At 40.2% G+C, this 15,288-nt stretch overlaps 1 protein-coding gene across 7 annotated transcripts in view; it reads right to left on the reverse strand.

Annotated features, from left to right (window-relative positions):
- The window catches only part of LOC132813608 (CYFIP-related Rac1 interactor B), a 188,509-nt gene that overhangs the window by 77,084 nt on the left and 96,137 nt on the right, over nucleotides 1-15,288 (reverse strand). Inside the window, exon 1 of one of the 7 annotated variants that reach the window (XM_060823221.1) lies at nucleotides 12,032-12,134. The exons of the other annotated variants lie outside the window; for them this stretch is intronic. The gene's annotated coding sequence lies outside the window, so the exon portion shown is untranslated. Of the gene's footprint in view, nucleotides 1-12,031; nucleotides 12,135-15,288 lie in introns of those variants that run through there. 7 annotated transcript variants of the gene reach the window in all.

Raw genomic sequence — 15,288 nt, forward strand, 5'->3', positions numbered from 1 at the left:
TTACTCCAGCTATGGCCCAACCAAAATTTTGTACAGCTCTAACATGACCCCCTTACTCTTATAAACTTTGCCACAACTGAAACAAGAAAGCATCTCAACTGCCTTCTTAAACTGCTTTATTAACCTGTCTTGCCATCTTCAGGGATCTGTGGACAAGTACCCCAAGGTTTCTGCTCCTCTGAGCTTCCTAGTATCCTACCATTCAATGAACACTCCCTTGCTTTATTTCTCCTTCCAAAGTGCATCACCTCACATCCATCCCTGATACCCTAACATAGGATTAAATTCCATCTGCCAACTGATCTGGCCATATGACCAATCTATTTATTTTCTTCTATAACGTTGCATCTTTTCTCCTCTTCACCAACCACCTGGCCAATTTTTGTGTTACTGTAGACTTATATAGCATCCCCACAACATTCTCATCTACGTTTTGAAGTTCCATTATTTGTAGTATCTAGTCTCGTTTATATTTCTATCAAACCCGGTTATAGTGCTAATACTTTAATTGTGCCTTCTTAGCTCTGACAGAAAATTCCACTTCCAACTTACTTGCTAATTCAATTAATCTCGCAAGTTCAATGAAGACATCTCTTCCACCTGTAGAAAGTTTTTAGCAACTTCTAGTGCCATCTTATTTTTTAAAGCAAAAAAAAAGGCTGCTGTCTTTTTATACTTTATTCCATACACTAACTCCAGATCCAATCTTACACTGTCCTTGTTCCAAAAGAACCCCAACAAGCTGCAAAACTTTGTCACACAAAAATGGAGTAGTGTGCTAGAAATCAAGCCCCACCATTCCAGCAGTGTCAGAAATGTGCAGATTTGATGAAACAATCAATATTCCACACTTGCCTCTGATTTACAGTTCTTTGGGATAAAAACAAGAGATACCTGGCTCCTGCAATAACAATAAAAAATAACCATATATTATAACATTCTTAACTTTAACAAGAACAGGAAAGCAACACAATTTCTAATTTATCTATCTTCAACATTATCCCTTTTAAAACTCTCCAACATACAGGCACACAAAGAAATCAACAAACTGAATGCATATTATGAATGGAGGGGAAAATTAAACAGAAGGCCACAGTTCTGTATTATCGGTCAACTGGATGAGTTAATTTCACAATCTTTTAATTCTTCAATAATACCTCAATGTTATCTGCAACTGACGATCAGGCTATAATTTCTTGGTTGGGCGTAGGGTCTTTCGGATTGTCTTTAGGTTTAGAATTATTTTTCAGCATCTCTGAATATAATTTTCTGCTTTTTCAACAGACAGTTAGACACAGCAACTTTATAAAGAAAAAGGAGGGGGAAATATCATTGCAGTTCACTTCTGGGAGACTGCTTGCTTCTCTCGGTTTCACTCACTGCAGAAACTAAGCTCTAACATGATCAGAGGCTTGTTGCTATGTTGTTCTGAAATTTCCTGAACCAGAACAGGATTTTATGTCCCCAAATAGGAATATTGTCACATCAGTTAGTTTCTCTTGACATTTTAAAGTTGTAAATAACTCCTTATATACATTCTGCCTATTTAAAGCAGAGTCTATATATCACATTTTTCATCCAAAGCCCAAAAAGGAAAAAGTGGTCTCTTACAATTCTGAGACTCCTAGACAACCTTCTCAATAAATCCTACTTTGAATTTAACCCATGCCACTGCTTTTGTTGATATTTTGGCAGCACCTCCTCAGTAAACACCCATACAATGTACACAAAGTAACTTAACTCTGTCCTGTGCCTCTAACATCATATCATCCTCTTTGTTCCTAATAAGCTCGAAGCCACGCCTAACTACCCACTTACTATTTAAATGCCAATGCAAGGTCCTTGAATTCTCTCTTATAACAGCAATTCTATTGTCATATTGTCTCTGCCACTCTTACTTTCATCCCAAACTTATTGTATTTGACCTGATTCATACTTGAAGAATTCACCTTCAAACATCTTATACTCTTTGTTTTGTTTGATGATCTTCCCTACTTCTCATGTCATCAAAACAGATCCTGGCTTTGATTCCTCTACCTTTTGCCCTTGTTGGAATGTACTTTGTTGGATTCTCTCTCACCTATATGTGAAACATCTCTTCTACAAGGCTAAACATTGTTCCATGACAGTTTTTCACGTCACAACATAATTCCCTGTAATCCTGGCTAGACTCCTTCTCATCCTATTGAAGTTAGCCCTCTTCCAATTGGGTCAGGTCCAGTTATTCCCTATCTATCATTCTGTGTAGTTGGCAGAAAGGGGTTGAGGAAAAAATGGAGCTTTTTGTTGGTGAAAGGAAACAAACTGGCCAGTTGAGAATTTTAGTGGTTATTCCTCTTGTGCCTGTTCTGCCCTAGTTGCGTATCAATTGCATCCAGGGTTCTCAGCTGTACCTGCCATGAGGCACTATGTACATGGAAATCAGGGTCCAAAATCATCCACTACTCAGTGGAGAGTGTACCAAGCACACTCTTCCCATTTAACCCATGGCTTTACTAGCCCTTTAAGATATTGCAGGAGGAAAAACATACTCACTATGGATCAGTTAGCCTATTCCTGTTGTTATTATCCCAGATATGGTACTACAGGACAGGTCACATCTCAGAAAGAAAGTTGGCTTGATAGAACTATTTTTAATTTCACTTGAAGTTGTGTCAAACACTGACAAGTCAGATGTGGAGGTAGAGTTTCTTTAAAGACAGAAGAAAAGTCCAAATTATACTATTTAAACAAATTTGAAAGTTCCTAAAGTACACAGTAAAATGAACTCCCATCTGATTTACTGACATTATCTATTGCAGAGACGTAAATCTGGATAAATTTGCCCAATAAATCAAACCTTCAGGTCAACTTAATTGATTCTCTCCAGTTCTGTCCTATGAACTGTGAAGTTTTCTTACAGGAATACTCTCAAAACTCACAGTTTATACTTTCTCAGTCTCTGCAGATTTACAACCAAACACATCTGGTCTGAACTTTAATACTGTCCTATGTTCCTTTCTCGGAGAGAATCCATACTTTTTTCATCTTCATTCTGTCCCTTCCAAACTACCTGAATGCAATCAGTCTCCAAGTTTTCAAAGCTAAAACTGAACTTTAATTATTCTAAGCGAAGGTGGGTACTGCAGATGCTGGAGTTTAGAGTCAAGAGTGTGGTGCTGGAAAAGCACAGCACATCAGGCAGCATCGAAGAGCAGGAAAATCAATGTTTCGGGCAAAAGTCCTTCATCAGAAATGATTCCTGATGAAGGGCTTTTTGCCCGAAACATTGATTTTCCTGCTCTTCCGTTGCTGCCTGACCTGCTATGCTTTTCCAGCACCACATCTGAGCCAAAAGTAATCAATTGGCCTTCAATGTTTATTCTCCCTGACATACAGTCATAGAATCATACAGATGTACAGTATAGAAACAGACCATTCAGTCCAACCTGTCCATGCCAACCAGATATCCCAACCCAATCTATTCCTCCTGCCAGCACCTGCCCATATCCCTCCAAACCCTTCCTATTCATATACCCATCCAAATGTCTCTTACATGCTACAATTGTACTAGCCTCCAACACTGCCTCTGGCAGCTCATTCCATACATGTACCACACTGTGTGAAAAGGTTGCCCCTTAGGTCTCTTTTATATCTTTCCCCTCTCACCCTAAACCTATGCCCTCTAGCTCTGAACTCTCCCACCCAGGGAAAAGACTGTACCCTATCCATGCCCCTCATGATTTTATAAACCCCCTCAGCCTCTGATGCTCCAGGGAAAACAGCCCCAGCCTATTCAATCTCTCTCTCTAACTCAAATCCTCCAATTCTGGCAGCATCCTTGTAAATCTTTTCTGAACTCTTTCAAGTTTCACAACATCTTTCTGATAGGAAGGAGACCGGAATTGCACACAATATTCCAAAAGTGGCCGAACCAACATCCTATACAGCTGCAACATGACCTCCCAATTCCTATACTCAATACTCTGACCAATAACGGAAAGCATACCAAACACCTTCTTCACTATCTTATCTACCTGCGATTCCACTGTCAAGGAGCAATGAACCTGTACTCCAAGGTCTCTTTGTTTAGCAACACTCCCTAGGGCTTTACCATTAAGTGCATAAGTCCTGCTAAGATTTGCTTTCCCAAAATGCATCACCTCACATTTATCTGAATTAAACTCCACCTGCCACTCCTCAGCCCACTGACCCATCTGATCAAGATCCCACTGTAGTCTGAGGTAATCTTCTTCACTGTCCACTACACCTCCAATTTTGGTGTCACTTGCAAACTTACTAACTATAGCCCCGTGTTCACGTCCAAATCCTTTACATAAAAAACAAAAAGTAGTGGACCCAGCATCAACCCTTGTGGCACTCCAGTCTGAAAAATAACTCTCCACCACCACCCTCTGTCTTCTACCTCTGAGCGAGACCTGTATCCAAATTGCTAGTTCTCCCTGTATTCCATGAGATCTAACCTTGCTAACCAGTCTCCCATGGGGAACCTTGTCGAACAACTTACTGAAGTATGTATCATAACATGTCTGAATAGGCTGATTAAAGATAATTAAGGCAAGACCAAGAGAAACTAGTTTCAGTCTGACAAATTAGATTAGATTAGATTATTTACAGTGTGGAAACAGACCCTTCGGCCCAACAAGTCCACACCGACCCACCGAAGCACAACCCACCCATGCCCCTATATTTACCCCTTACCTAACACTAAGGGCAAATTAGCATGGCCAATTCACCTGACCCACACATCTTTGGACTGTGGGAGGAAACCTGAGCACCCAGAGGAAACCCACGCAGACACGGGGAGAACGTGCAAACTCCACACAGTCAGTCGCCTGAGGCGGGAACTGAACCCGGGTCTCTGGCGCTGTGAGGCAGCAGTGCTAACCACTGTGCCACTGTGCCGCCCGTAAATATAGTTTATTATCTAAAAGACAGAACAAAGTTTAAAGAATGGAAAGGACTGGGCAAGGCTTTGGCAAAGATTGGAAAATAATAATCATAAACTAACACTAGGAAGAATAAAAATAACTAATACTAGTGAGAATAAACATTGAAGGCCAATAGTTTCCTTCTGACTGAGAATAATTAGTGTTTTTGTTTTAGCTTTGAAAACTCAGAGACTGATTGCATTCAGGCGATTAAAAGCAACATATAGGTACACAATCCTTTAATCAAAATGGTTTTCATGGAGTGTGGAGCATCATTTTGGCGTGCAAACAGGTGACCCAACTCTACACCCACTTGAACAATGTCACTCAGATGTGATGTGGCGATGTGGCCCAGCATTGACAGGCGTCAATTGTGTCTCAGCACTCCTATTATTCACACATGCATCTGCTGTTAGGTAATATTTGTTTCATTTGTTGGATAAAGGATTGTGTACCTCTACAAGGTCTTGCTTCCATTAGATATATAATGAGAACAGTTAACAAACATTTAGAATCACAGAACCTTACTACAGGGAAGAGGCCATTGGTCCATCAAGTTGCTCTAATAAAAATCACTCTAAATCAACTCTATCTACTCTAGTCACACTTCGCAGCACTTGGCCCATATCCTTGAAGGTTATAGTACTTTTTAAAAAGGTTGTGAGATTTTCCACCTCTGCTATCCTCCCAGGCAGGGCATTCCAGATGCCCAGATGCTCTGGGTAAAAATGTTCTTTCCACAAATCCCCACTAACCCTCCTTCCTTCCACCTTAAAATTATGCCCTCTTGTTATTGACCCTTCAACTAGAGGGAATAGCTGCTTTGTGTCCACCAGGCTCCTCAATCTTACACATGTCAAGTAGGTCCCATCACAGTCTTTTTATTCCAAAGAAAACAACTAGCCTCTCTTCATAGCCAACTTACACAAGCCCAGGCAACATCCTGGTGAATCTCCTTTTCATTCCCTCCAGCTTATTCACATCCTTTCTCTTGTGTGGTGACCAGAACTGCACACAGTATTGCAGCTGTGGCCTAACCAAAGTTCTGTACATCTGCAACATAACCTCTTTGCTCTTGTTATCTTTGCCACAACTGATAAAGACAAGTGCCCCAAATGCTCTACACTGAGTACCCCCTTGTCTTATTGCTTCTTACAAAGGGAATCACCTCACTTTGGTGTGTTAAATTCCATCTGCCACTGATCTGCAATTCTGACCAATCCATCTATGTCCTCTTTAATCCAAAACCTTCTTCCTTGCTATTAACTACCCAGCCAACATTCATATCTTTCGTAAACCTACTTTTCATATCCCCTACATTCTCATCTATATCATTTATACAGACCATGAACAATGAGGAACCCAGCATTGATCCCGGTGATATGCCACTGGACATCAGCCTCCAGTCACACAAACAGATTTTTACCACCACCCTCTGTCTCCTACCACTGAACTAATTTTGGATCCAACTTGTCAGGAGTTGGATCCCATGTGTTTTTATCTTCTTTATCAATTTCTCCCATTTGGGGCCTTGTGGAAGGCTTTGCTGAAATCCATATAAACCACAGCAACTGTACTAACTTCATATACATATCTGGTCACCAACTTAAAAAATTCAATCAAACTTGTTAGGCATGACCTCCATCTGACAAAGCCATGCTGACGATCTTTGGTTAAACCTTGTCTCTCTAAATGGAGATCAATTCTCTCTATTAAATTTTGGGTCAGAGCCCCTGAAATTTCCTCCTTTGTCTTCCACAGCACACGTGTGTATTTATCTACACTTAAGCCCACAAAGACCTCTAATACCTCCTCACTCCCGAGGTCAAACTGTTCAAGAACCTCATAGTTTCTCTTCCTGAATTCTGAACCTACAGATATTTTCTAATCCACCTATTCAGAGATGTCTTTCTACACATTTGGGGCAAGACAACCTAGAAGCCAGGTTTTCTGGTTCAGGAACAGGGAGACCACTATTGTACCTACATACAGTAGTCCCTCCATACCCACGGGGGATACATTCCAGGATCTCCCGCAAAAGGCCGAGACCGTGGATAGCAGTGAACCCATTCATTTAAATGAGAAACATATCTCCACGGCAGCCTTCAGGTCCCTGGTTCCCTTTTATATGTTTGGGCCATGGGAAACCAGAGGGAACTGAACCCACAGAAAATGATTCTGTGGATAAAGGGGTCACCCTGTACTCTTTTTCCAAAGTGAAGACACTTAAATACATGTATAACACCTCTGGTTTTAGGCACAGATTGCCTCTTTCTCTGGTTTTCCTCTTCTCCTTGATATACTTACAGAATATCTTGCAATTGTTCCTCATCTTACCCACCACTTTTCTTTCTCGTGCTCTCCTAATTGCTTTCTAAAGTTCCCTCCTGCACTTTCTATCCTCGACTAATGCCTCCTTTGATTTGGTCCCTTTGTAAATGTTAAATGACGCTCTCTTCTTTCTTGTCCAGTCAGTGTTCTTACAGGTCACCATAAAGGGATACTGGGCCAGTACTCTCATCAATTCCATTTTGATTGCTCCCCCAATATTACAGATTTACCTAGAATTAGCTGCTTCCAATCTACTTTGGTCAGATCCTGCCTTATTTTAATAAAATCTGCCTTCCCAATCCAAAAATGTTTTTTTTTGCAGATCATCCTTTTCCTTTTCCATTACAAATTTAAAACATACATTATTGTGATCACTATCACTAAAAATGGCCTCCCACTGCCACCGTGAACACTATCTAGCTTCATTCCTCAGAACTGGGTCCAGTACTGCACTGTCCCTTGTTGGAGCTTCTACATGTTCATACAAAAAGCTCTCCTGAATACATTAAGAAATCAGCCCCCCCTGAACACTTTAGATCATGACTTTCCCAATTAGTGTCCCAGAAGCTGAAATCCCCTGACATAATTACCCTATTATTGTTTATACACACCTCAGTGAATTGTCTATACAGCTGCTCCTCTATTGTCAACTGCCCGTTTGGGGATCAATAATACACTCGCAGCAGTGTAACTCCCCCCCTTGTTTTTCTAAGCTCAACTCACAAAGCCTCATTTGAAGACATTATCCAAGATATTATATCCCACTTAGTGCAATAATTGATTCCTTAATAAGGCAACATGACCTAATTTCTTTTTACACCATGTCCATGTTACTGAAGTTTCTGCAGTTGGGAATACTTGCTACACTAGTGGTCATTTGGAACACCAGTAGGACCCATGACTTTCCACATATGACAAGTCACACATTCCATTTGCCATAACTTAGTCTTACTTTCTAACTTTTCTAATCAACAAGTCCTGAAGGTACTTAGTTTAAGTTTAATCTCCTTCCCTTGTTTTTTGACTTTTACTTAGCCCTGGTGTTCCACAGTTAATCCCTTAATAATCTCCTGGACATTGGTCTGTTCTTGCTCCCACTGACCTGTGATAGTTGTTCAGAAAACAAGACAGCAGATAAAATAAAATCTCTCTCCCTCCCCACTTCACCTAACCCCAACACTTACCAAACTACCACACTCCACTCTCTGCAGGATGCACTTTGAACATAAATTATTCATAACAAAGGAGAACCGGAAATAAAAATTGCCACAGTGACAGACAAAATTATGGGCAATTTATTAGCATATACCTTCTTTGGTAGTGTACAGATGGGGCAAAGAAAGCATTGCGTTAAAAACAGTAAGCAAAGGCCAACGAGTGTATTTCTTAACATTTTAGCAAACAAACTAATAAAGCCAGTGCAATGGGTGCAGTAAAGTCTGTAATGCTCTGTGCTGGTTTGCACTTTGTCAGTTTTCTGACACTTAGATCAGTTGTGCAAATGTGGTTCATTATAAAGAGTGACCAAAGAAAAACGTACAGGAAGCAGGAAAATAACCAAAGACCACTTGCACAGCTAACAGAAGCTTTTCTGCTGAAGCAATATAAATAGTTACACAGCACAAACGATCCAGAAATGATCTTCAATCAACTGAAAAAAAAAGATTTTAAGCACTTATATATTGACTCAGTTCCAAATATGGAGCACATGATTTAATGGAATCCCTATAGCATGGAAGCAGGCCATTGGGCCCATCACATTCACACCAACCCTCCGAACAGCATCCCACCCAGAACCAATCCCCTACCCTATTCCCTGTAACTTTGCATTTCCCATAATTAATCCACCTAGCCTGCATATCCCTGGAAACTATGGGACAATTTAGCACAGCCAATTCACCTAACCTGCATATCTTTGGACTGTGGGAGGAAACCGGAATGCCTGGAAGAAACCCACGCAGACACAGGGAGAATGTGCAAACTCCACAGACAGTTGCCCAAGACTGGAAGTGAACCCAGATCCCTGGCGCGTGAAGCAGCAGTGCTGATCACTGCTCATGTTCCCTACCTACTTTTCCCTGGAATGTAGATTGAGGGCAAATAAGAAAGCTGATGGTAGCTTGAAGATAAATGCAAAATAATTTTTCCTCATTCTTCATTGTACAATATGACTTCACAGCTCCTCAGCTGACTTTTAAAGTTTACATCATAGAATTATAGAGATGGACAGCACGGAAACAGACCCTTCAGTCCAACTCGTCCATGCCAATCAGATATCCTGAATTAATATAGTCCCATTTGGCAGCACTTAGCACAAATCCCTCTAAACCTTTCCTATTCATATACTCATCCAGATGCCTCTTAAATCTTTTAATTGTACCAGCCTTTACCATGTCCTCTGGCAGCTCATCCTATACACGCACCTCCCTCTGCATGTAAAAGTTGCCTCTTAAGTCCTTTTTTAAATCTATCCCCTCTCACTCTAAACCTATGCCCTTTAGTTCTGGACTCTCCCACCCGAGGGAAAAGACCTTGTCTATTTACCCAATCCATGCCTCTCATGATTTTACTAACCTCCACATGGTCATACCTCAGTCTCTGACACTCCAGGGAAAACCGCCCCAGCCTATTCAGCCTCTCCCTAATAGCTCAAACCCTCCAACCCTGGCAACATCCTTAAAAATCTTTTCTGAACCTTTTCAAGTTTCATAACATCCTTCCGATAGGAGAGAGACCAGAATTGAACACAATATTCCAAAAGTGGCCTAACCAATGTCTTGTACGACCAACTCTTATACTTAATGGTACAACCAATAAAGAAAATGTCTTCTTCACTATCCTATCTACCTGTGACTCCACTTTCAAGGAACTACGAACCTGCACTCCAAGGTCTCTTTGTTCAGCAACACTCCCCCCGGACCTCACCATTAAGAGTATATGTCATGAATATAGATGTCAAATTAAATTAACACACGGATTTCCACTTTCTTTAAACCTTTGGAGCACGATTTGAATCCTGCTCAGCTTCTCAGTGGGTCAGCTGGAAAACCTTAATGAGGAAAGCATAGTTAATCACAGTCTAATTTCTCCACATTGGAAAATTTAGTGATCTTACGGTTAAATGGTAGTCATGTGATAAAACGAAGGGTTAATAAGTTGTAAGAAAAATGTCCTGGATGACATCACCCTACGCCACTGAAAGTCTTAAATGTACAGAATTATTATTATTCTTTTAACATTGGGAGGGCACCTCTAAGTTCTGCTCAGAATTAAACATCACGTTTGAGATAGAAATAACATTTAACATCAAATTAAGTTCTAAAGTAGTATGAAATGAGAAACTGTGTACAACAACAGCAGCACCTAGAAATATGTTTAATATTCATTCTACTCACATATTTGATGAAAATGTTAAATAAAACAGGGAAGAACTTAATACATATTTAAAGGTTTACTTTTGATCTACAGTCAATAACGTTAGTAAATCTTCAATTTTAGATTTTTTGCAACAAAAAGTGTTCGTATTCAAAATTCATTACTGAATTAAGGAATTTATCTTGAACTTCATTGTCATTTTTCCTACTTTATAATATTAAACAACAGAATTTGATTCAATCCATTAATGCTGAAAGGCTGTAGTTACATACACGCACTAAGAGCTCAAAAAGAAAGGCACCAACATGGCAGCAATGCTCTGAATGGAATACTGCATAGATCAGGTGAGATGCTGTTGTCCACAAGAGATCACTCTAGAAAATTGAAATGTTATGAGCATGCAAATTTGGGCAAAGAGGCACTTAATAATGACATGCCACACCTGCTTAAGTTAGCTTCAACTCTGCGTTTCAGGGCCTTTTTTTTAAGCTAGAGCCTAGAAGCCCAACATTCTTGTCATCTGGATCACTCAAATAGAAACAATATGAAGAAACAAAATCGGCAACTATTATGCAAACACAAGTCAAAGAAGAAGAGATATTGTTACGATTGCCATATGAAAACTCCATTTCGGAAAACCACAATAATGGAGACTAAAGTGATTTAAGGCTAAATCAACATTAAAACATTTTAAATACAAAATAAATCAGTAATCCAAATCATGGTATCTTTTTACTCTCCACAAACTGCAGCCTTTAAAATCAAGAAGTTGCCATGAAAGTTACATTAATTTGAAGCAGGAAGTAACAGACAGAACAGGATGTGGTAAGCTGTGGAAATGAAAACATAATTTGTTTCACTTGTTTCAGATTCTAAATGCCTTATTTCAATAATTTAAGTACTTAAATCTTTATAGATTTAAGATCTATTGTATTACACTCAGGTTTATCCACTACTGTACAAAACAGTTATATTTTCAGCACTAGAACTGCTGTCCACCATATGCTTATAAAATTCACAATACTAAGTTTATTATTCAAGTAAGACATAATGATCAACATTGAGCCAAAGTCCAATTTATACATTGGGGTTATTCTGTACATAGCAATTCAAATGTCAGACTAAGTACATTCTTAAGATGCTAGAAATCTCATCATGAGGAAATCTTATTTATTAAGCAAGAGGCTGTGCAAATTAGAAGCTATTTAAAGGTAAAGATGCTTATGTCGTACTGACAAAAACCTAATCTTGACAAATTGAGAGGATATTCCTCATATTCATAGTCTACCATACCGCTAACTTTGGTTATTAACTTCTGAATGAAAAATTTAGTCTAGACAATTCATTCCTTAGCTTTTACATAAAAAATGGAGCATACACTTTCAAATACTTACAACCGCTGTATCCATTAGCATTAAAAGACGAACATTGACTTTCAAATGAAACGCAACTGATCTTGTACTCCGAGCTACCATCTATGTCCTTATTTGGACAGGTCTATCAACAAAGCTTCAGTGCCCAAAGAATCGCGCCACACTTCCTCCCAAAGTGTTGTGTCATGCACCACCACGCCTGCGTGCGGGTGATATTTCCGGATGGTTTGTTCAAGTTCTCCTTGCTAGTCTAATTATTAAATGTGAATGGAAACTGATTTTAAATAGCAACTTAGTTATATTCTGATGGTGAGTATTTTTACATTAGCATTGTTCAACTTAGAAGCAAAATGTAGAAATAAGCTTAATCTTGCATCACCATGAAATCTAAGCCTTGTTGGACCACAAAGTTTTTACTTAAATCTACAGCAGATCCAACTGTCAGTACTTATAAAATGCAAACAAACTTTCAACCCATTTGTAATCAAGCCACTTTTTTCTTCCTTCCCTGCTTACTGAATCCCTTTCTCACTTTACTATTATATATGTTAAACTTTCATTATTTCCCAGTCATTATGAAAATCTTCCTCAACAGTTTCAATTTTCTCAACATTCTATCAGAAATGGTTTTTGAAAGAGTTCAGAAAAGGTTCACAAGGCTGTTGTCAGAATTGAAGGGTCTGAGCTATAGGCTGAATCAGCTAGGGCTCTTTTCCTCGAGTGTCAGAAGATGAGGGGTGACCTTATAGAAGTTTACGAAAGCATGAGGGGCATGGATAGGGTGAATAGCAGGTTAGGGGACTCCAAAACTAGACAGCATAGATTTAAATTGAGAGGGGTAAGATTTAAAACAGACCTAAGGGGCAATGTTTTCACACAGAAGGTGATGCATGTATGGAATCAGCTCCTCGAGGAGTGGTGGAGGCTGGTACAATTATAACATTTAAAAGGTATCTGGATGGGTATGTGAGTAGGAAGGGTTTAGTGTCTCTATAACCCTACGGAATGGTCTCCAATCTCAATCTAGCAGAAACTGAGGACAACAGGTGCTGGAGGTCAGAGTCAAAAAATGTGGTACTGGAAAAGCACAGCAGGTCAGGCAGCATCCAAGGTGCATAAGAATCGCTGTTTTGGGCATTAGTCCTTCATCAGTAATATGGGCAGTGGGGGGGGTGAAAGATAAATCAGAGCGAGGAGAAGGTAGCTGGGAAAGTGATAGGTAGATGCAGGGGAGTAATGATGTTTGAAGATCGAAGCAGAGGGTGGACAAGACAGGTATGCCATTTGCCACGCCAACTCACAAATGGAACTCTCAGCCTGCCTGTATCTCTATGAGCAGAGATAGGTGGATCTGAGCAAGCGAGCCACCTTCACCCCCAAAGCCAAATCTTATCAAAGAAGCAGATCCAACAGCAAAAGATGAGAGAATTATGGCTGATAGATGGTATGGACTCCGGGGAGCAAAGGAAAACTCCCCTCACTGTTTGTGTGCATGCCCTCTGACTCAAGAGGCTTGTAAAGCCAGGGTGAGGTAGCAATGGGATTTGGGAAAGAAACTCCTTTTTAAAATCAAATAGGGAGTTCTTTATCACCATCTGTAGTAGCCAAGAAGTTCCTCTCCCTCTGAGATACAGCAATGAGAGTAAGCAATCTGACAAACTAAGTGATCTTTCTGTAGCCATGCAACGTTGGGTACAGACTTTACCATTCCACAAAAGCAGTTCATTCCATAAAATGTGCTGAGCTCACAAGAAATGACAAGCCCAAGAGAATTTAGAAGCAGAAACAAATGAGCTGCATGGGGTGTGTCAGGGATTCCAAATAGGCAAAAATTGCAGAAACAGCAGCTTCAGAAACAGGCTGCACCCCATGTTTAAAATTGCAAAAAGTCTTCCAGAATTGGCTGACCACAATTCCCAAGTTCAGAGTGCCCACTGTATTCGATTTTCCCCGATGTGGGGCACAGACGGCAAAGCAGCATTTGTTACCAACTCTTAAGTGGCCTCCAGAAGGTGATAGTGAGCCACATGTTTCAACAGCTGCAGTTCAACTGATGCCGGCACTTTCACAATCCTTCCAGAGTCAGAGAGTCATAGATTTATACAGTGTGGAAAGAGATCCTTCGGTCCAGCTCGTCCATGCCAACCAGATACCCAATATTAATCTAGTCCCATTTAACAGCATTTGGCCCATATCCCTCCAAACCCTTACTATTCAAATACCCATCCAGATGCTATTTAAATGTTGTAATTGTACCAGTCTCCACCACTTCCTCTAGCAGCTCATTCCATACACGCACCACCCTCTGCATGAAAATGTTGCCTCTTAGATCTCTTTTAAATCTTTCCCCTCTCACCTTAAACCTATGCCTTCCAGTTTTGGACTCTCCCACCTCAGGAAAAAAAAACCTTGTCTATTTACCCTATCCATGCCCCTCATGATTTTATGGACTTCTACAAGATCACCCTCAGCCTCCAAAGCTCCAGGGAAAATAGCCCCAGTCTAACTAGCCTCTCCCTCACACCCTGGCAACATCTTTCTAAGTCTTTTCTGAACCCTTTCAAGCTTCACAACATCCTTCCAATAGGAAAGGGACCAGAATTGCACGCAATATTCCTTAACCCTATTTGCCAAAGCTATCTCATGTCCCCTTTTACCCTCCTGATTTCCATCTTAAGTATACACCTACTGCCTTTATACTCTAAAGATTCACTCAATCTCTCTTGCCTATACCTAACATATGCTTCCTTTTTTTGCTTAACCAAACCCACAATTTCTCTAGTCATCCAGCATCCCCAACACCAACTAGCCTTTCCTTTCAACCAAACAGGAACACAGTATACTGTCTCTGGACTCTTTTTATCTCATTTCTGAAGGCGTCTCATTTTCCAACCATCCCTTTTCCTGCAAACATCTGCCCCCAATCAGTTTTTGAAAGTTCTTGCGTAATACCGTCAAAATTAGCCTCCCTCCAATTTAGAACTTCAATTGTTGGATCTGGTCCATCCCTTTCCATCACTATTTCAAAACTAATAGAATTATGGCCCTAAAGTGCTCCCACACTGACACCTAAGTCACCTCCCTAACTTATTTCCCAAGAGGAGGTCAAGTTTTGCACCTTCTCTGGTAGGTATAGCCACATACTGAATCAGAAAATTTTCTTGAACACACTTAACAAATTCCTCCCCATCTAAACCTTTAACACTATGGCAGTGCCAGTCTATGTTTGGAAAGTTAAAATCCCCTACCATAACCACCCTGTAATTCTTACAGATAAC

Source organism: Hemiscyllium ocellatum, chromosome 4 (genome assembly GCF_020745735.1).
Source record: "Hemiscyllium ocellatum isolate sHemOce1 chromosome 4, sHemOce1.pat.X.cur, whole genome shotgun sequence".
Lineage (NCBI taxonomy): Eukaryota > Metazoa > Chordata > Chondrichthyes > Orectolobiformes > Hemiscylliidae > Hemiscyllium > Hemiscyllium ocellatum.